At 52.5% G+C, this 25230-nt stretch overlaps 2 long non-coding RNA genes across 42 annotated transcripts in view; both read left to right on the top strand.

The window, feature by feature from the left end:
• The window catches only part of LOC132252188 (uncharacterized), a 35593-nt gene extending 20372 nt beyond the window's left edge, over positions 1 to 15221 (top strand). For 10 of the 40 annotated variants that reach the window (XR_009464052.1, XR_009464062.1, XR_009464043.1 and 7 more), the window contains 11 exons: positions 32 to 121; positions 505 to 667; positions 754 to 847; positions 1094 to 2033; positions 2138 to 2240; positions 2401 to 2532; positions 13538 to 13626; positions 13829 to 13897; positions 14534 to 14660; positions 14746 to 14834; positions 15117 to 15221. This is a non-coding gene — a long non-coding RNA (uncharacterized LOC132252188). Of the gene's footprint in view, positions 1 to 31; positions 122 to 504; positions 668 to 753; positions 848 to 1093; positions 2034 to 2137; positions 2315 to 2400; positions 2533 to 2637; positions 2739 to 6635; positions 12155 to 13537; positions 13627 to 13828; positions 13898 to 14533; positions 14661 to 14745; positions 14997 to 15116 lie in introns of all 40 variants that reach the window. The other 30 variants (XR_009464067.1, XR_009464070.1, XR_009464065.1 and 27 more) reach the window with 21 other exon arrangements.
• Positions 15222 to 15259: 38 nt separating this feature from the next.
• Positions 15260 to 24153, top strand: LOC132252189 (uncharacterized). 2 transcript variants are annotated; one of them, XR_009464083.1, is made up of 3 exons: positions 15260 to 16079; positions 16987 to 18809; positions 22239 to 24153. It is a non-coding gene; the product is annotated as an uncharacterized LOC132252189 (long non-coding RNA). The 2 variants fall into 2 exon arrangements; XR_009464084.1 differs by having other exon boundaries at positions 16987 to 18199.
• The last annotated feature ends 1077 nt before the right edge of the window (positions 24154 to 25230 follow it).

Here is a 25230-nt window from a genome sequence, read left to right on the forward strand (position 1 = left end):
TCATGCTGAGGCTTTTCTTTTGCGTCCTCAGCAGGTGCCTGCATCGTATCTGGGAAAGGGATAGCAAGCATGAGGACTGATGGCGCACAAGGACTGAAGGCGCAGCGTGATGCCAGGTGTGGTGAGTGCTGGCTCTCGGGGCTGAGGCTTTCCCCTGCTGTCTGCCTACCCTGTGCGTGCCCATAGCAGTGTGTTGAGGTGCTCCCTTGGCTGGATGTGTGGGGTGGCAATTCTCCCGGTGGTTCCCTTTGACTGTGTTTTGTTCTTCCACTTGGGGTGAATACCTGTGCTTGCTGTGCTTGCTGTGGGAAAGCCCTAGGAGGACTCTGCCTGCACCCTTGCAGCTATGGGGGGGGGGGGGGGGGGGGTTAAAAAAAAAAAAAAGGAAAAGAAAGGGTGCCCGCGGGGTCTTGGCAGGGTGGGGCCACTGTCCCCAGCCCGGTGAGGCCTCTGAGTTGCTGATAGTGGCAATTTCCTTTTCTTTGTCTCTGTATGTGTGTGGAGGAGCCATCTTCTGAAGGCTTGAGGGCTGTGGAGCAGACTCTGTGAAGATGAAGTGAAGAGTCCCAGAGATGGTGCAGGAGGAAACGGGCAGCCCTGTTGTGACTTCCTGATTTGCGTGGTGTGAGGCCTCTTCCCCTGTGGCATCACCTGGCTGGAGTCTGGGGTGGGTCTGAGCTGTCTTGCAACAGTGTGATGCGTTTGTCTTCCTGCCTGACCACTTCTTCCACACTTGTTCTTTCATGTTTCTAGGAGGTTTTGTGTGTAGCTTTGCAGGCGGTGCGTCTCCGCTCCCACTTCTTGCTGTGAGGATGCCTGGATAAGCAGCAGCATGATTGTGGCTGGGGTGAGTAGTGCCTGTTGGAGGTGAGGGCTCTCCTGCGGTGGCTGTCCCCTGTGTAGGTTAGCTGAGTCCTTGATTGCTTGTAAATATGCACCTCAGGCTGGCCACAGGCATGCCTTTGTGAGCAGAGTTAGTGGATAGGGGGGCTGGATGTATGCTGGGGGTTTGGAGAGGGGAACGTCCCTTATCTCCGAGTCGGTGCCCTTGCATTCCCTCGGTGGGCTGATGAGGTTTTTGTTTTTTTTCCAGTGGCCTCAATGTTGTGGGGGAGAGGAACAGAAGCGAGGCTTCTGCGGTGGTGGTAGAAGATGGAGGAACTGGATCCCGAAAGGTGGGCTGGGTTAAAGTGGGAGGCTGGGTTGCGTTTTCCCTGGTCGTGTTTGGGTGGGGAAGGAAACGCCTTGTGCGTAATGGGGTCTGGAGCTGCGTGCTGTCTGGGAAGTGATGCTGAAGCAGGGACTTGTGGCCCTTAGGGATGCTGCAGAGCAGGGGGTGTAAGCCTGAATTGGGTTTAGTTTGGTGGTGAGACCTGACTCCTTGTAAAGGCTGGAAATTGTCCTTGAGTATATTAGGGGTTTCAGTGTTTGCCCCTGGCTTCTGGGTGCAGGTGACAGCATTGGATGTGCTGGGACAGAGGAGCGGGTGCGTGCGTGTCCGCCTCTGCCTGGCTGTTGCTGCTGCCACTGGTCTTCCTTCAGTTCTGGGAATTGCACTCTGTCCTATGTCTCTGGGTGTGTCACTGGTGTTTCTTTCTACTTTGATATCTAAAATCACAGCAGCACTTCTTCTTTCTTTCTTTGCTCTTCCCAGAGCTGGAAGGATAGGTGTGTTTGCAACTGAATTGATCCCCTCATTTGGGTGGGCTTTGACTGCACCCTGTGTGCCTCGCGTGCGAGTGGGGGTGTTATGCTTTCGGTGTCCTAGGCTGCTGGGGGTGGGGGGCGTTGTCTCTGCTGTCAGTACTATGAGATGTGAATACTGTTGCGTGTAGTAATTGCTTGTTGTTTTGGGTGTGATGTTAATATGTCGAGCGTGAGTGGAGAAGAGCTGAGGCGAAGAGACCTAGAGCCAGCGCTAGGTAGAAGCGGGTGGAGGAAGCAGGTGGTCGTGCAGCCATGCTCGCTTCTGGGTCACCTGGAGGGAGGCCTCTGCCTGTTCGGTGGACCTGTGTGCATGAGCAGAGCCTGCAGTGAGTAAGATGTTACTTGGAGCGGTGTGGCGTGGTCTTCCCACGGGGCGGTTGCTTGTGCTTGGCCATTTTGTTTTGCAGTGACGTTTCTTGTGTGCCCTCAGGAGGTCCCTGCTTCCCCTGTGTGGAGAGGATGGCAAGGAGGGAGGAGAGTGCGCCGGAGGAAGAGGAGCGCGATGCCAGGTCCCATGAGTGCTGTCTCTTGGGGTGAGGCCCTTCTCACAGATGGATGGGTGCACCCTGGGCAGGCACGTCTTGGAGAGCTGTGAGCTGGGGCCTGGGTGTGTGTGGTGTGGATTGTACCTGTGGGTTTCTTCTTCTGTTCATTTGTCCCCTTTGGGGTGACTGCGTGTTCTGTCCCTTGCAGGGTCCTGACCTGTGCAGAGGGAAATGACTGCCGGTTGAAGGAGTGAAGCTGAGCAGCGCCCACGGAGGGTGAAGCAGGAGGAACTCGATGCCGCACGGCGTGTCGGTGCCGGATGGGCAGTTCTGGCAATTGGTACGAAACGGCGTGGGGCGGTCTAGGGTTTTTGGAGTCTGGCAGTTAGTTTTTGTTTTGCTCTTTGTTGCTAGTTGTGCTGAGGTTTTTCCTTGGCTGCCTCAGCAGGTGCCTGTCTCCCGTATGGGGAGAGGATGGCAAGCAAGGATGCTTGAGGGCTGGAGGAGAAGAGTGATGCCAGGTGTGGCAAGTGCTGGCGGTCAGGGGTGAGGCCTTTCCCCTTGTGCCTGTATACCCTGTGTGTGCCCTTAGTGGTGGGGAGAGGTGGTCCCTTGGCTGGACGTGTAGGGTGGGAATGCCTCCGCAAAGATCAGGACCCTGGACTGGAGTTCAGCCCAAGGAGCAGAACTAAACACAGGAGAAGGAAGCCACTGAGGAGAAGGGAGAGGGCGAGGGACTGGAGCAGAGCAGTGGTAAGGGAGCAAGACGAGCAGGATGCTAGAAGGTGCTGTGGAACGGTGGGGGTGTCTGTGTGTGGTGGGAAGGCCCTGGTGTGGGACGTTGTCATGAGTTCAATTAGTGCAAGCAGTTACGGTCAGCCGGGGTGTCGCGGAACCTGAGGTTTCCCTTGTTCCTTGCGGTGGCTTGCTGTGGCCAGGGGTCCCTCATCTGGCTCTGCGTGAGGCTTGAGCATCCCCGCCTGCCCCTGCCACTAGCTTTTTTGGCTCCCTGGGCTGGGTTTGGTCCAACATCTGGGTGCCGGTGTCTGGCTTTCCCAGGTTTTGTTGGGGCAGGAGTTGGGCGTGCGTCTCTGTCTAGCTGTTTGTCTTCCCACAGGCTCTCCTACCAGTGCCAGGAATGGCTTGTCCTGTGTCCGTGTGCTTTCTTGTTTGTCTTGTTGATTTGAGAGTCGCTGCAGCATTTCTCTCCTCTTGCCAGAACTGGCAGGAGACCTGCGTTTGCACATTAAAATTGCTTCCTTTGCTTGCTGAGGGAAACTCCTGAGCGGGCTCTGGCTGGATATTCACAGCTATGGGGGGCGGTGGTAAAATAAATTTGCTTGGGAGTGTTGGCAGGGAGGGTGCACTGTCCCCAGCGCTGTGAGGCCTCTGAGTTGTTGATAGTGGCCATTGCCTCTTTGTGAATGTGCGTGTGGAGGAGCCATCTTGCCAGGGCTTCAGGCTTGTGAAGCGGACACTTGGCAGAATAGGTGAAGAGACCCACAGGTGGCAGCGGAGGAAATGGGCAGCCCTTTCACGCCTTCCCATTTTGTCTCGTGTGAGGCCTCTGCCTCTGTGGCGTCACCCGTCTGGAGCCCGCGGCGGGTTGGAGCTTCCTCGGACCACCGCGACGTATTTGTCTTCTTGTCGGACCGCTTCTTCGCACTCGCTCTTTCGTGTTTCCAGGTGGTTTTGTGCGTGTACCTTTTGCAGGTGGCGTACCCCCTCCCCTTTCCAGCTGTGAGGTTGAGTGGAGAATGAGCCGCACGGTTGTGGCTGTGGCGAGTAGTGCCTGTAGGAGATGAGGGGTCTCCTGTGGTGGTTGCGCCGTATGTGTGGCGGTTGCTGTGATTGGTGACTCCTTGATTGCTGTGAATATGTGGCTCCGGGTGACCACAGGCAAGCCTTTGAGAGCTCAGTTGGTGGGTAGTGGGGCTGAATGTGTGTGGTGGGGGTTTGGAGAGGAGCTTTCTTCCTCCGAGTTTGTGCCCTTGTGTCCCCTCTTAGAGCTGATGAGGTTTTTGTTGTTTTTTCAGCTGCGTTGATCTCAGGGGAGGAGGATACAAGGGCATGTTGTGGCGTGATGATGGAAGGTGGAGGAGCAGGATGGTGAAAGGTGGGCTGGGTTAGAGTTGCAGGGGTGGGATTTGCCCTGGTGATTTTCAGGTGGGGGAGGTAATACCTAGTGTGGGATAGTGTCTAGAGCTCCATGCTTCCTGGGCAGTGATGGTGACGGAGGGGATTGTGGGCACCAAGTGTGCTCTAGAGCTGGGTGGTATAACCCTGGATTAGATTTTACCCTGGTTGTGAGTTGTTGTGTTTGTGTGAAGTCTCAGAATTGCCCTTGGCTATATAGGGTTTATCCCTGGCATCTGGGTGCAGATCTTGCCCTTGGATGTGCGGGGGTAGAGGAGCGCATGTGTGCGTCTCTGCCTCTGCCTGCCTGTTGCCGCTGCCACTGGCCTCCCTTCCGTTCTGGGAACTGCGCTTTGTTCTGTCTCTCTGGGTTTGTCACTGGTGTTCCTTCCTTGTTTGTTTGTGGCTTTTCTTCGTTTTGGTTTTTTGTTTTAACCACTCTAGCACTTCCTTTGTTCTTCCTTTGCTCTTCCTAGACCTGGAAAGAAGGCCATGTTGGCACCTAAATTGGTTCCCCCTTTGGGGAGTGGCTTGACTGCACCCTGCCTACTTTGTTTTGGGAGTGGTTTGGAGGGGAAGGTGTCTCCCCTCAGTACTATGAGATATGAATACTGTCCCATGTAGTAATTGCTTGTTGTTTTGGGGTAATGCCAATGTTTGGACTGCGAGCAAAAGAGAGCTTGAGATAGAGGAGAAGCGACGTAGAGCCGCGACCATTTAGGAAGTGGAGGAAGCGGGCGGCTGCGCACACGTGGTGACTTGCGGGTGGACTTGGGGGCAGAGCCTGTAGCGAGTAAAATGCTACTTTGAGCGGCGTGGGATTGTGTTCCAGTAGGGCAGTTGCTTGTGCTTTGCACTTGCGTGTGGCTTCAGGAGGTGCCTGTGTACCCCTGTGTGGAGAGGAAGGCAAGCAGGGATGAGACTGGGCTGGAGAAGGAGCAGCGTTATGCCAGGTTGGGCGAGTGCTGCGTCTGGGGGTGAGCCTTTTGTCCTGGCTGGATGGGTGCACCCTGGCCAGGCATGCCTTGGGGAGCTTTGAGCTCAGGGCTGGGTGCGTGGGGTGGGAATTGTACCTGTTGGTCCCTCTGTCTGTTCACTTGTGCCCCTAGGGGTGACTGCCTGTTCTGTCCCTTTGTAGGATCTTGTCTAGTGTGGAGGGAAGTGAATGCTGGTTCAGGGAGTGGAGCTGAGCAGTTGGGGAGGAACAGGGTGTTGTGAGGTGTGTTGGCATTAGATGGGTAGATCCAGTAGTAGGTAAGGAGCTTGCTTGGAGTAGTCTGGGGTTGTGAAGTCTGGCAGGTATTTCTGCTTTGCCCTTTATGGGTCTTTGTGGTGAGGTTTTTCCTTTGTGCCCACAGCAGGCGCGTGCCTCTGGGATGGGGAGAGTTAGGGTTAGGATGCACGATGGCTGGTGTGGCAGTGTGATGCCGGCTGTGGTGGCTGCTGGCTCTCAGGGCTGAGGCCTTCCCCCTGCTGTCTGCCTACCCTGTGCAGTGTGTTGAGGTGTTCCCTTGGCTGCATGTGTGGGGTGTGAATTCCCCCGGTGGTTCCCTTCACCCGTGTTTTGTTCTTCCACTTGGGGTGAATACCTGTTCTCTCTATTCTCTAGGTTCCTGGTGTACATGGAGGGAATGGTGAGGGGAAAGGGTAAGGGCCCCTGAGGATCAGGATGCTAAAAGATGTTTTGCGTTTGGGATAGCGGGGCTGTCTGGGTGTGGTGGGAAGGTTCAGGCAGAGTGTTGTCGGGTTTGAGGTTTGCCTCATCTCTAGTAGTGGCTTGCTCTGGCCAGGAGTCCCTCATCTGGCTGTACATGAGGCTTGAGTATCCCTGCCTGCCTCTGGCACTAAGTGTTGTGGGTCCCTGAGCTGGGTTTGGTCCAACATTTGGGTGCTGGTGTCTGACCCTCTCTAGATTTTGCGGGGGCAGAAGTTTGGTGTGTGTCTCTGCCTAGCTGGTTGTCTTGCTACAGGCTGTCCCAGCAGTGCCAGGCATGGCTTGTCCTGTGTCCGTGTGCCTTTCTGTTTGTCGTGTTGTCTTCCAAGTCAGTGCAGTCTTTCTCTGCTCTTCCCAGAACTGGCAGGAGACCTGTGTTTGGACATCTCAAGTGCTTCCCTTGCTTGCTATGGGAAAGCCCTGAGAGGGCTCTGCCTGCACCCTCGCAGCTACGGGATCAGGTGGTTTAAAAAAACAAAAAAATAACAAAAGTTGCCCATGGAGTCCTGGCAGGAGGGGCTGCTACCTCCAGTGCCATGGGGCCTCTGAGTTGTTAACAGTGGCAAGTGTGTCTCTTTTGTCTGTCTGTGGAGGAGTCCTCTTGCCAAGGCTTCAGGACTGTGAAGCAGAGACTGGAAGAAGAGGTGAAGAGCCCCAGAGATGGCGGAGGAGAAAACGCACAGCTGTCTCCTGACTTCCCAATTTGTGTGGCGTCAGGTCCCTGGCCCTGTGGCATCACGCAGTTGGAACCTGCGGTGTGTCTGAGCTTCCTCGGAGCGGTGCGATGTCTTCGTTTCCCTGTCTGACCGTTTCTTTCACAGTTGTTCTATCATGTTTGCAGGATGTACTGTGTGTATGGTGGTTGCTGTGGTGCATTGCTTTTTGATGCCCTGTGACTATCTGGCTCTGGGCGGCCACAGGCAAGCCTTTAAGAGCTCAGCTAGCGAGTAGTGGGTCTGGATGTGTCTGCCGGGTGTTTGCAGAGGAGCTTTCCCTGTCTCTAGCTTTGTGCCGTTTCTTCTGCTCTCTGGGCTGGCTAGGTTTCTGTTCTTTTTCCAGCATAGTCTATCTTGATGGGGTGAAGGATACAGGGAGTACTGTGCCACAGTGTTGGAAGATGAAGGAACAGAATACTTAAAAGTGGGCTTGGTTAGGGAGGGGTGGTGGGGTGGTGGTGAGTGGTTTCTTCCCTGTGGTTTTTTGGGTGAGGGAGCAAACGCCTAGTGTCTGATAGTGTCTGGCGCTTCTTGTTTCCAGCAGGGTTCTGGCCTCCTGGGGTGCCCCAGAGCTGGATGGTGTAAGCCTGGGTTGGGTTTAGCCTGTGTGTGTGTCCTGGCTCTCTTTGTACAGGCTGACAATAATCTTTGAGTATATAGGTGGTTTCAGTGTTTGCCCCTGGCATCTGGATGCAGATCTTGTCCCTGGGTGTGGTGGGGCAGAGGAGCGGGTGCCTGTCTCTCTGCCTCTGCCTGCCTGTTGCTGCTGCTGGCCTCCCTTCCGTTCTGGGAAGGGCACTTTGTTCTGTCTGTCTGGGTTTGTCACTGGTGTTTCTGTCTACTTGGATTTTGAACATCAGTGCAGCACTTGTTGTTCTTGCTTTCCTATTCCCAGAGCTGGAAGGAGGGCTGTGTTGGCAATTAAATTGGTCCCCTCCTTTGGGAGGGGTCTGAATGCACCCTATGTTGCTTGTTTGGGGCAGTTGCTTGTGCTTTGTCCTTTTGTTTGGTAGTGAACTTTCCCCATGTGCTGTCAGGAGGTTCCTGCATCCTGTGAGAGGAGACGAAGCGAAGCAGGGACAAGTGAGGGCTGCAGAAGGAGCGGCATAATGCCAGGCACGGTGAGGGCTGTCCCGAGGCTAAAGCCTTTTCTGCGGCTGAATGGGAGGCGTTGTAGCCGGGCGCCCCTCGGAGACCTTTGAGCCGGGGAGCGGGTGTGTGGTGTGGGAGTTGTACTGTGGGTTCCTTCTCCTTGGTTGTGGTCCTGGAGTGACTACCTGTTCTCTTCCTTCTAGGGTCCTGGCCCGTGTGCAGGGAAATGTATGCTGGTTCAGGGGGTGGAGTGGACTAGTGCCCATGGAGGATGAAGCAGTAGGAGTTGGCTGTTGCATGGTGTGTTGGCATTGAATGGGCACATCTTGCAGTTGGTAAATGATTGCTTGAAGCAGTGTGGGGTTGCCCAGGTCTGGCAGGTTTTTGTGCTTTGCCCTTTGTTGTTTTCTGTGCTCGTTGCACCGAGGTTTTCCTTTGCGTCCTCGGCAGGCGCTTGCCTCCCGTGGGGAAGGGATGGCAAGCGAGGCTGCGCAAGGGGTGACGGAGCACTGCGATGCCACGTGTGGCGCGTGCCGGTTCTCTGGGCTGAGGCCTTCGCCCTGGTGTCTGCGTGCCCTCTGTGTGCCCTTTGCAGTGTGATGAGGTGCTCTGTTGGCTTGCTGTGTGTTGTGGGACTTGCTCAGTGGTTTGCTCATCCTGTGTTTAGTTCTGCTTGTTGGGCTGATCACTTGTTGTCTGTTCTCTGTACGGTCCTGGTATGTGTGGAGGAAAAGGAAGAGGGCTAAGGAGCGGAGCAGAACAGTGGTAATGGAGGAAGAGAAGCAGGATGCTGGGAGGTGGGGTGGGTTGGGGCGGGCGGTGTCTGGGTGTGGTGGGAAGGCCCTGGTCTGGCATGGTGTCTATGTTAGGTGATCCCAGTCAGAGATGCTGGAGCAGGATGTTGCGGCATTTGAGCTTCCTCTCATCTCTTGCGGTGGCCTGCTGTGTCCAGGGGCCCCTCGTGCGGCTCTTCACGAGGCTTGAGAATGCGTGCCTGTCCCTGCCAGCAGGTTTTTTGGCTCCTTGAGCTGTGTTTGCTACAACACTTGGGTGGCGGTGTCTGGCCCTCTCCAGGTTTTGGCGGGGCAGAAGTTTGGTGCGTCTTTGCCTACCTGGCTGTCTTGGCACAGGCTCTCCCACCGGTGCTGGGACTGGCTTGTCCTCTGTCCATGTGCCTTTGTTTGTCTTGTTGTCTTGAAAGTTGTTGCAGCCTTTCTCTGTTGTTCCCAGATCTGGCAGGAGACCTGTGTTTGCACACCTAAATTGCTTCCCTTGCTATCGAAGGGAAAGTCCTGAGGGGTCTGGCTGTCCTGTGACAGCTGTTGGCCGGGGGTTGGGGCGTAGGGGATAAGTCGCGTGCGGCGTCTCGGCAGGGAGCGGCCGTTGTCCCCAGTGCCGCGAAGCCTCGGAGTTGTCGATAGTGCCAATTGCCTTTTCCTTACGTGTGTGGAGGAGCAATCTTGTGAAGGTTGCAGGCCTATGAAGCAGCCACTGGGAAGATTTCATAGACATTCGGGCTGGAAGGGACCTCGGAAGATCATCGAGTCCAGCCCCCCGCCCAAAGGGCAGGAAGTCAGCTGGGGTCATAGGATCCCAGCAAGATGAGCATCCAGTTTGCTCTTAAAGGTGTTCAGTGTAGGCACTTGAACCGCCTCCGGCGGCAGGCTATTCCAGACCTTGGGGGCTCGGACAGTAGAGAAATTCTTCCTTATGTCCAGCCCGAAACGGTCTTGTAGTAGTTTATGACCGTTCGACCTAGTCGTCATCCCTTGGGGCGCGCTCTGGTGAACAAACGTTCCCCCAGATAGTGGTGGTCACCCCCGATAAACTTATAGGTGGCCACCAGATCACCCCTGAGCCTGCGCTTTTCCAGGCTAAAGAGCCCCAGGGCTCTCAGCCTGTCGTCGTAGGGTCTGCTTCCCTGAGCTCTGATCATGCGCGTGGCTCTTCTCTGGACTCTCTCAAGCTTCTCCACATCCTTTTTGAATTGTGGAGCCCAAAACTGGACGCAGTGCTCCAGCTGCGGCCTCGCCAGGGCCAAGTATAAGGGGAGAATGACGTCCCGGGATTTGCTTGAGAAGCATCTGTGAATGCAAGCCAGCGTTTTGGTCGCTTTAATAGCCGCAGCATCGCACTGCAGGCTCATGTTCATCTTGTGGTCAATGATGACCCCCAAGTCTCTTTCTTCCATAGTGCTAGCCAACGTAGCACTGTTGAGCCTATAAGGATGCTGCAGGTTTTTCTTCTCAAGGTGGAGAACCTTGCATTTATCGGCGTTGAACACCATCAGATTATCGTCCGCCCACTTGCTGAGCCTGTCCAGGTCAGCCTGGATCGCCCGCCTGTCTTCTGGCGTGGATGCTTTGCCCCAAAGTTTGGTGTCGTCGGCGAACTTGGCCGGCCCGCTTCTGACTCCAGTGTCCGCATCGTTAATGAAGATGTTGAACAGTATGGATCCAAGGACAGAGCCTTGGGGGACCCCGCTGGTCACAGGACACCACGATGAGTGACTTCCATCAATTACTACCCTCTGGGTCCGACCACGGAGCCAATTTTCCATCCAGTGGATCCTGGAGGACCCAAGGTGACAATTGGCCAGAGGCGATCGTGGGAAACCAGATCAAAGGCTTTTTTGAAGTCAAGATATGACATCAATCTCTTCTCCCTTGTCCAGGTGATAGGTCACCCGGTCGTAGAAGGAAATGAGATTGGTCAAGCGAGACCTACCCGCAACAAACCCGTGCTGGCTATCCCTTAAGACGTTGGCGTCGGCCAGTCCGTTAAGGATGGCCTCTTTAATTAACTTTTCTAAGATCTTCCCCGGGATAGAAGTCAGGCTGATGGGCCTATAGTTAGCCGGATCCACTTTCCTCCCTTTCTTGAAGATAGGCACCACATTGGCCTTCTTCCAGTCTTCGGGCACGACACCAGAGCGCCAAGAGTTGTCAAAGATCCGCGATAGAGGCTGGGCTATGATGCTCGCCAGCTCCTCGAGTACCCTGGGGTGAAGATTGTCAGGGCCGGCTGAGTCGAAGGTATCCAGCTTTTCAAGATGTTCCTTCATGAAGTCAGCATCAATGGAGGGCAGGGGATCACGCTCACCCGGTGAAGAGACCCACAGTGGGCAGCCCTGTTATGATGTTCCGATTTGGCACGGTGCGAGGCCTCTACCTCTACTGTGTCACCTGGCTGGAGTGTGTGGTGGGTCTGAGCTCCCTTGGAGCAGCGCGATGTATTTGTCTTCCTGCTTTGTCACTTTTTCCACGCTTGTTCTTTCAGGTTTCCAGGAGGTTTTGTGCGTGTACCTGTGCAGGTGGTGTGTCCCCACTCTGTCTTCTGGCTGTGAGGATGCCTGGATAAGGAGCAGCGTGGTTGTGGCTGTGGTGAGCAGTGCCTGTTGGAGATGAGGGCTGTCCTGTGGTGGCTGTGCCCTGTGTAAGCTAGGTGGGTTTTTGATTGCCTGTGAATATCCAGTTCAGGCTGGCCAGAAGCAAGCGTTTGAGAGCTCAGGTAGTGGGTTGTGGTGCTGGAGGTTTGGAGAGGAGCTTACCTTGGCTCTGACTAGGTTGCCTTGTGTCCCCTGTTTGGGGTGATGAGGGTTTTGTTTGATTTCTAGTGGCTTTGATCTTGTGGGGGAGAAGGATGTGAGGGCATGTTGTGCTGTAGTGATGGAAGATGGGGGAACAGGGTGCTGAAAATTGGTTTGGTTTAGAGTAGCAGGGTGGAGTGGCTGGTTTGCTCTGGTGATGTTTGGCTCGGGGGTGGGGGGGTGCCAGTCTCTGCCTGTGTGTTGCTGCTGCCACCGGCCTCCCTTCAGTTCTGGGAGCTGTACTCTGTGTTGTCTCTCTGGGTGTGTCACTGGTGTTTCTTTCTGCTTTGATATTGAAAATCACAGCAGCACTTTTTGTTCTTCCTTTGCTCTTCCCAGAGCTGGAAGGATGGGAGTGTTTGCATGTAAATTGGTCCCCTCCTTTGGGAGGGGTTTGCTTGTACGCTCTGTGCCTTGTGTGGGGGTGGCGGCTGTGTGCTGCTTTTGGAGACCGGGGCGGGTGCATCTCTCTCCTTAGTACTGAGATGTGAATACTGTTTCGTGTAGTACTTGCTTGTTGTTTGGGGGGTGATGCAAATATCTGGACCCTGAGCGGGGAAGAGATCAGGTAGAGGTGAAGTGACCTAGTGCCACCACCATGCAGAAGGAGGTGGAAGAAGTTGGTGGCTGTGTCCCTGTCGTCATTTCTGGTTCTCCTTGAGCGAGGCCTTTGCCTGTCAGGTGGAGCTGTGTGCGTGGACAGAGCCTGCAGGAGGTAAGACGTTACTCGTAGCGGCGTGGGATTGTCTTCCGGTCAGGCAGTCGTTTGCGGTCTGCCCTTCTGTTTGGTAGTGAAGTTTCCTGTGTGCCCTCAGGCGGTGCCTGTGTCCCCTGTGTGGGGAGGATGGTGAGCAGGATGAGGGAGGGGTGGAGAAGGAACAGCGTGATGCCCGGTGTGGCTGTTGGGGCTGAGCCCTTTCCTAGGGCTGGATGGGGCGCACCCTGGCCAGGCCTGCCTTGGAGAGCTTTGAGGTGAGGGCTGGGTGTGTGGAGTGGGAGTTCTCCCAATGGGTCCTGTCTTGTGTTTGGTTGTGTCTCCTGGGGTTACGGTCTGTTCTGTGCCTTGTAGGGTTGTGGCTTGTGTGGATGCAAGCGAATGCTGGTTCAGGGAGTGGAGCCAAGCTATGCCCGTGGAGGTTGAAGCAGGCAGAGGTGTGTTGGCAGTTTGTGTGGGAGGCCTTTGCTTGTGAGTTGTGTGTGAGGCCCCTGTGTGGGATGGTGTCTGAAGCTTCGTGCTTGCCGGTCAGTTGGTCTAGTATGCGGGGCAGGCACCTTGGGGGTCTGAGCTGTGATTTTGGTGCTGGTGGGTCCAGCCGGGGTGTTGTGTCTTGCTGTGCTTGAGGAAAGCCTCTGTCTTTGTGTAGGGAGTTTTTGGACTTGTAGCGGATTAACTTTTGACACGTGGGTGTCGATTTTTGCCCCTACATAGATTTTGCTAAGGTAGAGGATTGGGTCCGTCTCTGCCTGGATGTTGCTATTGCCACAGGCTCCCCTTTGGTGCTGGGAACAATGTTTGCTGCTTGCGTGTCTGCATGTGTGTGTCTGTCCTGTTACGTTTGTTACTGAAATCACCGGGGTGTTTAGTTTGGTCCTTCCCAGAAGCGAAGGCGGGAGGGCTGCGTTGGCAGGTGCAAACAGAATCCCCTGCTAGGAAGGGGGAATCCCGGAGAAGGGTCTGTCTGCGCCCCGTCTGCGCTGCGGGGCAAAGCAGGCTGGTGTCGGAGCCCTGGGCGGGAGGGCTGTGGGTGCTAGTAGTGAGGTGCGTGCGTTGCGCCGATGGCAGTAACGGCTTCTCTGTTGCGGGCGGAGGGTTTGTTTGGTGTTTGTCCTGAGGTTTCTGAGGACGATGATGTGCACCAGACTGTGGGAAGAGGGTGAAGCGTCCCAGAGGTGCTGCAGGAGGTGTGGTCAGTCCCTGGTTGCCTGGTTTGAGGCCTCTGGCTTTGTGGTGTCTCTTGGCTGGATCCCTATGCATCTGTGGTCCCTGTGGTAGGTGGGCGAGTGCTTACTTGGAGCAGCGTGGGACTTCTCTCCAATCTGCCAGTTGCCTCCATGTTTTTGTTCTTGTGTTTTGGTGAAGATTTTCTGTATCTTGCAGGTTTCTGTTTTTCTCCAGCCCAGTCCTGGGTGTTGGGCATTGACTAGGTAGGGTAGACGACTGGAGATCGATCTGGATGTTTCTGACTGGTGAGTACTGGGTGTCAGAGAAAAGGTCCTTCTTGTGGTGGTGTCTTCAGCATATGCTGTGGCTGCTGTGCTGTGGTCCCAGCAGAGGCAAGCCTTGGAGAGCTCAGAGGTGTGGACCAGGGGATGGGATTGCATTGTGTAGCTTTGTGCCTTTGCTTCCGTTGTTGGAGTCCCTGGCTGTTGAATGTATTTCTGTTTGCAGGGTCCTGGTCCTTGGAGAGAAGTTTGAGCAGAGAAGGGTGGAAGATGGAGGCAGAGAGGATGGTGCAAGGTGTGTTTGTTCTGGAAGGGGGGTGGGGTGGGGTGACAAGTCCCTGGTGTACTGAGCTTCACGCTCCTGGGCCAGCGATGCTCCGGCAGGAGGTTGTGGCACCATGGGTGGCCCCTCTCTGTACCGGTGCAAGGCTGTGCTGGTGTACCTGGGAGTCCCGCAATTGCCTCGGTGTAAAGAATGGGAATCGTTCCCCTCCATTGTGGGCGATTTCTGGTCCTTTGAGCAGGGTTTGCTTCTGGCATGGGTGCAGATCTTGACTCTGTCTAGGCTCTAGCAGGGCAGAGGATTGGGTGTTTGCCTTGCTGATGCCATTACCACAGCTTCCTGCTTCAGTTCTGGGAATTGTCTGGGGGTATCACGGATGGCTTGGAGTCAACATCACTGCACTATTTCTGTCTCTGTCTCTTTTGTCCTTTTCTTTGCTCTTCCCAGAAGTGAAGGGGGAGGCCTGTGTGCGCACATGTAAATGGCCTCCCTTAGTTGGGAGGGGAGAGCTGTGAGACAGGTCTTGCTGCATCCTGTCAGCTTTGTGGGAGCTAAGTAGGGTGGTTTTGGGTGGAAGGGGCCCCTGCCGCCAGTGCTGTGAGGCCTGTGAGTTGTGCTGTTTTGTGGTAATTGCTGCTTTATCTGCAGCAGGGGGTCTTTTTACCAAGACTTTTGGGGCAGGGAGGAGAAGTGGAGATTGGGCAGAAGAAGAGAAGACATCTTGAAGTCATGAACCATGGAGCTGCCTGTCATTGGTGCATGGAACATGTGATGGGTGAGAGCTTGCTTTGGGGGAAGCTGTTGCTGCCTGGTTTTGCCTTGGCACATTTTGGTGAGGTTTTACTTGTGCATGTTCACAGGTGCTTGTGCTGTAGCTCTGTCGTGAGGAGCGGGGCACGGGCAGTGACATGCTGAGGGCTGGAGAAGGAGCACCACAAAGATGGCTGTGGTGAGCAGTAGATGTTGGTGATGAGGAGGTGTTCTCTGTGGTGGCCGTGTCCTGCAAACGGTCTGGTTGCTGTGAAGTAGATGTTTCCTCGGGTTGGATGTTGAACACCCTGCCCAGGCAGGCCGGAGGGAAGCCTTTGTGAGGTCTGAGTCTGTGGGTGAGGTGGGTTGGCTGCATCTGCCTGGGGCTTGGGGAGGACCTTCCGCCTACGTTTTGCTTTGCACCTATTTGTCGTCCGTGTTTTGGGCTGACAAGGCACGTGTGGTTTTCCCCCTGTCCCAGAGGCCTTGGTCAGGCGTGAAGTATGTGAGCCAGGAGAGTCGTACAGCACACAGGCAGGATGGAGGTAGAAAAGGGATGGGGGAGTGGTTGGTGGGGAGGGGGTTGGGTGGTGGCTGTATGTTGTTTGGGGGCGGTGTGGGTGGGGTAGGATGGCCCTGGTTTGCGATAGCCTCCTGAGCTTTTTGCTTCCAGGGCAACAAGTCGAGTGGGGGGCTTCTTTGGCCAGGGCTGCTGTGAAATCTGGCGTAGGGCTGGGCCGGCCGGTCCGAGTCTGTCGGACTCCACGTATAGGAGAAACGACAGATGTCTAAGGAGCTTGTGGGGCGTTTGATCCGGGCTCATCCCTGGCACTTGGGGTGCAGGCCTGGCCCCTCTCTGGGGTGTGTTGAGGGTGAGCTCTGGGTTTGCGTTCATGCCCCTGACTTGCTGTTCCTACAGGCCTCCCTTCAGTCTTGGGAACAGCGCTATGTCCTGTGTGCCTGGGGGTGTCACTGGTGTCTCTCTCTTTCTACCTCTTTGCAAAATGTCTGCAGCACTTGTTCTTTTTCTGCTCTTGTCAGGACTGGAGGGAAGGCTGTGGTGGGTTTTTTCCTGCCGCCTAAAATGGTTTCCACCTCGGGGAGGGGTCTGACTGCACCCTGTGTGCCCTGTTTAGGCTGGGTGGGGGTATCGCCTTTGAATTCTCGGGGGTTGCTTTTGCCCTCAGGGCTGTGAGTCCCGTGTGCCGCGTGACTTTTCCTAATTTATTTTTGTTTTGGTGACATGTACGGGAGTCATCTGGCTGAGGCTCGAGGCTCCTAAGTGGGCATCGGGAAGAAGAGGTGGAGATATAGCGCCTGTGACCTGAGGAAGCTGGTGAAAGAGACGGATGTCGGCGCATTCGCTTTGCGGTTGCCCGGTGTGAGACTTCTGCCCGTGTGGTGGCCCTGGGCTGGAAGCCTTGCTGCGTGAAGCCTGCGATAGGTGAGATCTGAATCGGAGCGGTGTGAGACATTTGGTCCGTGGAAGTTGGGAGGTGGATTTGAGCGGGCTTGGGGGGAGCATCTCTTGGCCTCCCTCGGTGGTGCTGGTGACGGTCCTGTAGAGGGAAGGGTTGTGGGCTCCTGCCGTTGGTCACAGGGTGTATTTAGGGTTGTCAGACTGTGCTTGCCTGTGGCACTTGGGTGTTGGTCTTGCACTTCTAGGTTGTTTTGGGCCAGACGATTGGGTTTGTGTTGGCGTGCCTGTTGCTGTTGCGAGAGGGCCTTCGCAGTGCTGGGAATGGTTTGTCTGGTTTCTGCCTGTCTCATCTTTGTTCACTGTGCCTGAATTCACTGATGCCTGTCTTTGCTCTTTGCCGGACTGAAAGGAGGGGACTTTTCTGTAGTGCTGAAGTTGTGCCCTCTTAACTGGGGGGGAAGTTCAGAGGGGTCTTAATGCTTCGTGTCTCCTTGGTGGGCATGTGGGGTGCTGTGTGCGCCCTACGTAGGGGGTGGGGGGGGTGCTGTAGTCTCAGTGCTCTGCAAGTGTTAATAGATGTATTATTGTTTTGGGGATGGGAGGGTGCAGCTGTGTGTTGCTTTGCTGGCTCCTGTGGTGTGGGATGAGGTGTTGGGTTCACGGTGAAGATCCCCAGACCTGGTGCCATGGCCATGTTGGAGGAATTGGGAGGTTACTTGGAGTCGCCTTGCACGGAGTCACGTGGCTGTGCCAGTCAGAGCTGGGAGACTTGTGGTGTGAGCCGTGTGGGGCATTGTTCCTGTTTTGCGGGGAGCTTTTTCCATGGGCATTTTTGTTGGTGTGGGGGGGCGGGGTTTTCTTCTGTTTTGATGTGTCTAGCTTTGCATTTGTATTAGAGGGGTTTTCTTTTTTTTCCCCTCTGTGTCTGTAGATGTTGGATTGCTGCTCCCTGTGTGGTGAGAAGGATTGGCTGCAATGACTGGAGGCCTGGAAAAGGAGCCGTGTGGCCAGATACGGCGTGCATTTGACTTTTGGGGCTGGAGCCTCTCGGTAGCGGCTGCGTGGCGGAGCCTGCAGTTGCCTTGTCGAGGCGGCTTCCTGGCTGCAAGTGGAACAAATTGCCAGAGCCCAGTGGCTGGTGGTGTTGGGATGCGCGGTGTGTGTAGTGCTTGCCTTGCTTCCCTTGTGCTGAAAGTGTGTTCTGTGTTCTTGCTAGGGTCCTGGCCTGCATGGAGGCAAGTAGGTGAGAGGACTGCATCGTGGAAGAGCCGTGGGACAGTGTTGGATGACAGACGCGGACCGGCCGGATGTTGCCCGCTACGTTGGAATGTCCCTTCTGTATTGGGATTCTGCGTGGGGGTGTGGGGTGGGTTTGGGAGTGTCCTCAGCTTTATGATCCTGGAGCCAGGGGTTTGCAAGCAGTATGTTTGGGTCAGTTTGTCTGTGCTGTGGGTGGACCTAGGGTGACAAGAGGTGAAATCCATTCCTGTGACCCTGTAGTTGGACGAGCACCCAGACACTTGCAGGAACCGCTGGGCAAGCAGGCCCAGAGCTTTCAACTGTTGAGCACGGCAGTGCTGGAGCCAGCTAGCATGGAAGCAGAAGGGCCGGCCGGGCACGGGGCCTGGGCTGCCTCTGTGGCTTCTGTGCTAGTGAGGTTGAGAATTGCAGTGCTGGGGGGTTGGAGGTTTTGGACCTGCTTGTGCGGGGTTCTTGTTGGTGTTGGGGTGCTGGTTCTGCTGGGTCAGAGCAATGGGTTTTATTCTGCCTGACTGCCATGTTTACCGTGTCCTGCAGGGCTGGGAGCCTGTCGTAGCAGTGTGTGTTTGGCTGGGGCGGGGTGGTTGTCTGGTTTGGTCCCTGAGCAGTGTGGTGAGCATGTTTGTTATTACCCTGAAATAAAATAGTTTTCTGATAGCCTACTGTTAGGCTAACAATAATTTAGATTATTAAGAAGTATTAGCTTTGCAGTTGAATACAAGGCATGACCTGTGGCCTAGCAATGCCGCTGACCACAAGGCAGAATGATAGCTAAGCCTTTGCTTATGTTAAGTAATCATTTTAACTGTGTTGACTATTTTCTGAGTAAAATGCAGCAAGTGAATCTGTCTGTGTGCTGTAAACCAGATACAGCAAGGAACAAGGTAAGAGGAAGAAGGCATTGTTCTAAGTACAGTGATCGTGTCCTTAAGAAGTATCTAGTACTGTGCAAGTTTTTGCTAAGATATCATAATGTTACTGTTACTTATGTTAGAAAATATTGTTGGAAAATCAATGTGACCTTTGTATGACCTTTGGTCAATGCTGGCTGATGCAACCTTGCAGTAAGATTGCCATGATCTGTCAATATAGGCGGGCAGACAAGGTGATTGGGCCCAACCGTGCGGGGTGAGCAAAGCCAAGCCATCTTGGTGATTTCCTCTGAGTTTTGCGCATGCGTTATGAAGGAGCTTATGTAACCAGAGTTTATAAATCTATGTGTTGAGTTGCAGTCGGGGGGTCTCTCTGCCCTTACGAGGACAGGGGACCTTTGGTCGAATAAACTGAAAAGACCACACCCTCGTCTCCTGCTTATTGGAGTCTCAGCTGGGAAACGAGCCTTGTTCAGGTTAAGAGAGTCTGCAGGTGTTGCCTTACCAGACTGGGAGCCTGGTCAGACAATTTCTCTCACAATTTGGCGAGCCAGCCAGGAGCACCCAGCTCGTCGCGTCGCCGCTGCCGCCTAAACCCAACCTCCGGCCGGCCGTAACAGAGGTGAGTTCACCATGGGAGTCTTGGGTTAAGGCTGCAGACACGGCGGGACGATAAGGTGACTCCTTCAATTTTACTGGCATGGTGTGGTCTTTTATATGTTGTGTATGTCCTGTCTAATGTGTTATAGGCCAGTCTGTTCTCCGGATCCTCAAACCTGGGAACACAGGCAATTTTAGTTAATTGCCCGTTCGACTCTTTTGAGCCGATAAATCTGTGTGGCGCATTTTATGTCTCCATTCGCGCACTGAGGAACCGTCTCTGTTTCTGACCTTTTAACTGGATAAGTCCTCCAACCTATTTGAGGCATCCTAGAAGCCTGCCTTTCCAGGTTGGTTAGGTCTAGGGCAGCCAAGAAAGCAGGGTTTTTGGGGAGCTTAATAGTATATCAGGTCATCTGGGAAAGAGATGTCCGCCAAGAATGACGATGGGACAGAAACAGTCAATTCTGGCTAGTAGTCCTCTTGGAGAATTGTTAAGCAACTGGAATAAGTTATCTGGACATGGCCAATTGAGTAAGAAGCGCGCTATAGCCTTATGTACTAGTGTCTGGCCCGGCTACACTTATAAAAACCCTGAACTTCAGTGGCCAGTGTTGGGATCCCTCAGTGTAGATAAATGAAGGTACCTCAGGGGGTTCCTAGAGGAACCCCATCCCCGACTAATGGATTATTGGTATCTCTGGTGTGATTTGATGGATTTAATTCTGCAGAGGAAAAAAAAAACTGATTACTTCTGGCCGCTCAACAACGTCTGTGGTGTCTTCTCCCCCTTATTCTCCCGCTATGCCACCATTGGTGACTAGGGGACCAGCTATAATAAACCCGGCCGCTTAGGCCGTGGCGCTTCCGGCACCTTTTACCCCTCCATCAGGCTCCTCTCCTCCCGTAACAGGAGTGTCAGGGTCTGTACCTGCCTCCTCGGAGCCTACTTTCAGTCCCATAGCAGGACATACTAGGTAGCGTTTGAATCAGGTCATACACCTGCTCTTGTACACATGTAATGACATCTGCACACCCCCATCACACATGCAGTCACGCCTGCTCAGAGTCCCTTACAGACATGCGCCTGCACAGAACCCCAAAACACACTGCGACATACACATGTGCCCCAACAGGTGTGCGTGACACACTTGCACACAAATGTGCATCCTCGCACACATGCATGTGCAGTCTCACACACGTACCCAGAGCCCAGGTGCTTGTGACACGTGCATGCTCACACACACATGGAACTCAGGTGTCTGACACACATGCAGATGTGCTCTCGCGGACACAGTCTAGCACACATGTACAGAACCCAAGTGTCTGTGGCACACAGGCAAGTACCCTGACATATTCACTTTCACACACACACAACCCGACATGGGTAGATATGAATCAACCTGCCCCCAATGATTTGTGCAATTATTGTAAACAATTGGGGCATTGGAGACGAGAACGCCCAAACTGCCCTAAGGGACTTCCCCCTTATGGAGGAAGAAAGGGGGGAACCCAGGGAAACAACCGGGCTGCCAGCACCGATCCTACAGATCCCTGGGTCCAGAGTTTGCAACAAGATATAGATGACTCCCAGTGAAATAAGGGGGCGGCTCTTCCACACGATGTATTTAGGGGAACCTTCCTCTTTTGAGTATACCTGCGCCCCTTCATCCCCTTATGTACCACTTCAAATAGCAGGAAAATTTATAAATGTCTTATAGATAGAGGAGCAGATCTGTCCTCACTGGGAGAATCTCCAGAAAGGGCGGGAATTGCAGTCTCAGGATCTGAAAAGATTACGAGAGTAATTGGAAAATCTATGCAAGTGCCCCGTGGCACTGAAACACAAGTGCAGATAGGACCCTTGACCACCATTCATGCTTTCCTATTAGCTGAAGGAACTGTAGTGCACCTCCTTGGAAGAAATCTACTCTATAAACTACAGACCAGAAACCCTTCACCCTACTTACTCATGAGAATCAAGGCGTTGCTTCAGGTGTCTTAACTCAGCCATGGGGAGTTTCTAATCGTCCCATAGCATACTATTCTGCTCAGTTAAATCCTGTAGCAAGGGCAGCAATTCTCTGTCTTAGAGCAGTCGCTGCTGCCGCTGTGCTAGTTCAAAAGGCTCAAGATTTAGTGTTAGGACACTCTCTTGTGCTTGAAATATCTCATTCAGTGGAAGCTCTCCTACTACAGCACAACCTCTGCCAGCAGGGACCAATGCCCAGGCCGCTGAGCTAGCGGCACTCTGACGAGCATGCAAATTGGCCACAGCCTCCAGGGTCACTATCTATACTGACTCTAAATATGCTTTTAGTATCTGTCATGCGCTAGGACGGTCCTGGTGACAAAGAGGTTTTATCACGTCCTCTGATGCTGTAATCAGCAATGCCACGGAAGTCCAAGAACTGCTAGAGGCTGTCGTGTTACCAGGTGATATAGCGGTAATGCACGGTCCCAGACATTCCAGAGAAGATACTGACATCGCTAAAGGAAAGCATCTCGCAGATGCTGTAGCTAGAGCCGCTGCACTACAAACTAAAGGAAGTCTCCTTGCATCTCAAGTTGTTCTTCCACCCTTGTCTCTGTTATTTATGACAAAGTCCCAGCGGATGAAGTATCTATATGGGTCCAAAAGTGGGAAGCTGCGCAAGGAAAGGATGCAGTGTGACGTGTGCCAGACGGTAGACCAATTGCTCCTCGCACCTTGCTCCGAAGTCTGGCTCAGGATGCCCACAGATGCTTTCAGTCGGGAAAAGGAGAAATAGCAGAACAGGTCCTCTCCACCTGGTTTGCTCCAGGTATACATCTAGAAGCTGCCCGAATAACTCTGCAATGTTCAGAGTGCAGAGCCTTCAACAAATACAGAGGAGACACAAAATTACAAGGGGCCCGACCGTGGGCCTATTTACCCTTTGAAAAACGACATGGATTTGCTCAAAGCTGTAAATTTCAAGCACTGCCTAGTAGTGGTAGATCAAGTAACAGGATGGCCAGAAGCTTTCCCCACTCGAGAAGCGGATTCAGTAGCAGTAGCCAAACCCGTATTAAAAGAAATCATCCCACATTTCGGCATTCCAGGAGGAATAAACTCTGACCGGGGAACTCACTTTACAGAAACTGTTTTAAAAGAAGTTTACAGAGTTTTTGGAATAATAACATACTTCCACGCACCCTATCGCCCTCCGTCCTCGGGTCAGGTAGAGAGTATGAATCAGAGTATAAAATCCCTTTTAGGAAAGATCTGCTCCTAAACCAAATTGAAATGGTCAGATGCCTTACCAAGGGTGCTGTTTGCTATAAGAACAAAACCCAAATGGCCTCTCAACCTTGTCCCCCTACGAGTTGTTGTTTGGTCACGCTCCTGTTATATAAGAGATGGGAAAATCTGCATGTTAGCTTACTCGGCGGAGATGAAGCTTTAATTAGTTATGTTTTATCCTTACAGGAGTCTCTCTAGTGTTTACACAGGTCAGCTGCTTTGGTTCAGCCGGTACCCCTGGACTGTAACCTTCACTCCTATCAATCAGGACGCTGAGTTTGGGTAAAACAACATCGGCGAAAAACCGCCTCGGCCCAAGTCTGGGCAGGTCCGTACCAAGTTCTTCTTACTATACACGCTGCTGTGAAAATCGCCGAGAAAGAGGGCCGGATTCATCGCGGTCGCCTCAAACCTGGTATCGGCAAGTAATGACCGGTCAGCTGTTGTTCCGCCTTTATGGCTAGAAAGAATCGGAGAATCGTGGACCGTTCAGACTCCTTAATAGAAATGATACGTGTATTAAGCTTGCTTTGTATTATCTTTCTTGTTATACTTTGTGTTTGTATTTCACTGTGGATGCAGGGAAGGTTATAAGTTAATAATGGCATTTCACCGGGCTATCCTAACAGGATTATTGCTCTTGATGCATAAAACACCACGGCTATTTATGGGAAAGCGATACAGAACAGGAAGACCAGTGGAAAGATAATACTTACCTGATTTCCACTATAGCTATAGCACAGGCCCTAAAATTTGTCTAATGGTTGGATATGTGGTACACAGTCTCCTTCTACTAACTTTCCACCCTATTCTTTAATCTCTTGGGAAGGGATTTTTTCTAATCCAGAGTGGGTTGATACGGATAGAGCTGGAATAAGTACCTGGGAGGACAATCCTTATTTTAAAGAGAGAGTACTTTCAGACATCATGTTATCTGCCCAGGTGTGTTGGGAAAATCCTCATGGAATAGGAAAAGAGATTTTTAGGATGGCAACCAGGTTGTAAACTAACCATTAATGCCACACACTTAATTTGGCCTAACAATACTGCAGTGGGGACTAAAGAAGCTGAAAAGAAAGGTTACATCCCCTGGAATGTGTCTGCTCCCTGCAGTTCCTTGCAGCGTCCTTATGTATGGCAATGTATGGAAGGTTCCGTCCGATGCTCCGCCCCTAATAAAACTTGGGCTTGGAGTCACGGCTGTTTCACGTCTTGCATATACAGCTCCTTTGCAAAGCCAAGTTGTTCGTATGTTAACTATACCATTTACAGAGACGGTTCAGTACCTTGCCCCAGAGATCCTCATACTACCGCATCAATCAACTAGCACATGCGTTAGAACTTATTGCCAATAGCACAGCAGAGGGCATTGAATTAGTGCAAGACCAGGCTTCTTGCAACCATGCTATGACTTTAGAAAATCGCTTCGCTTTAGACTATTTGTTAGCTAGAGAAGGAGGGGTATGTGCTTTAATCACAGGAGGACCCTGCTGCACCTATATTCCTGACCACTCTGACAACATAACTGCTGCAGTAAAAACAATTCGAGACACAGCACGACTTCTTTGCGAAGTTGGTCAGTAATAGAACGGATTGCCTCAACTTTAGGAATGTGGGGAAGGTATATCTTAGAATACATTTTATGGGGATTAGGAATCTTCTTGGTTATTATTGTAATAATTGCTGTAATTACAGCCTGTGTAGTTTGAGTTAAGCTAAAAGTAATTAATCTCAATATTATGCAAACCTGGGAAATGGCCAGCAGGCCATAGGCCTGTGGCTGTAAGGGGGGATTGTTAGAAACTATTGTTGGAAAATCAGTGTGACCTTTGTATCACCTTTGGGCAATGCTAGCTGATGCAACCTTGCAGTAAGATTGCCATGATCTGTCAATATAGGCGGGCAAACAAGGTGATTGGGCCTAACCATGCGGGGTGAGCAAAGCCAAGCCATCTTCTTGATTTCCTCTGAGTTTTGCACATGTGTTATGAAAGAGCTTATGTAACGAGAGTTTATAAAGCTACATGTTGAGTTGCAGTTGGGGTCTCTGTTCCCTTATGCGGACAGGGGACCTTCGGCCCAATAAACTGAAAAGACCACACCCTTGTCTGCTGCTTATTGGAGTCTCAGCTGGGAAACGAGCCCTGTTTGGGTTAAGAGAGTCTGCAGGTGTTCCCTTACCAGCTTGGGAGTCTGGTCAGACAATTTCTCTCACAATTAATTTGTAGCTTTTAGAAAGTGCTAGTTCAGCTTAATAGAAATATGCTGTTATGAAGATTCGTAAAGCACCGCCCAAGTATTGCTTTTGGTTAACCCTTGTAGTGCGCAAGTTTGTTATTACCCTGAAATAGAATAGTTTTCTGATAGCATACTGTTAGGTTAACAATAATTTGGATTATGAAGAAGTATTAGCTTTACAGCTGAATACAAGGCATGACCTGTGGCCTAGCAATGCAGCTGACCACAAGGCAGAATGATAGCTAGGCCTTTGCTTATGTCAAGTAATCATTTTAACTACACCAAGCATTTTCTGAGTTAAAAAGTGAATCTGTGTCTGTGTGCTAAAAAAAATCAGCTACAGCAAAAAGTAAGATAAGACAGAGAAACCATTGTTTGAGCTTACTGGTTGTGTCCTTGAAAAATATCTTCTACTGTATAAGGTTTTGCTGACATAATGTTACTGTTACCTAACTTTTAGCTTTAAAAAGTGCTAGTTCAGCTTAATAAAAATATGCTGTTACAAAGATTTATAGAACACTGCCCCAAGTATTGCTTTTTGTTAACCATATAGTTTTGCTTTGTTGTAAAAAATATAAAAGATCGCCTCACCCTTGAGGGGGGGCCTTTTTGCCTTTTGCTGGCTTTATGGTCTTTGCTCGAGCAAATAAACAGCTGTCTTTCTTTACCCGCGTTGTCTGTCAATCAAATTACAGCTAGACAACGGAGCTTAGGGAGATTTCTCCCACCACACCCTGTAGTCTTGCCTTATTGTAAAAAGTCTAAAAGAACACCCCACCCTTGAGTGGGGGGCATTTTGGCTTTTTGCTGGCTTATGGTCATTGCTCGAGCAAATAAACGGCAGTAAATCTTTACCTGCGTTGCTTGGTTTCTATTGCAGCTAGACAACAAACTCCTGCTGGGAGTTTTCTCCCACCACAGCAGGAAGGAGGATGTTGAA

This window comes from Alligator mississippiensis, chromosome 8, assembly GCF_030867095.1.
Source record: "Alligator mississippiensis isolate rAllMis1 chromosome 8, rAllMis1, whole genome shotgun sequence".
NCBI lineage: Eukaryota > Metazoa > Chordata > Crocodylia > Alligatoridae > Alligator > Alligator mississippiensis.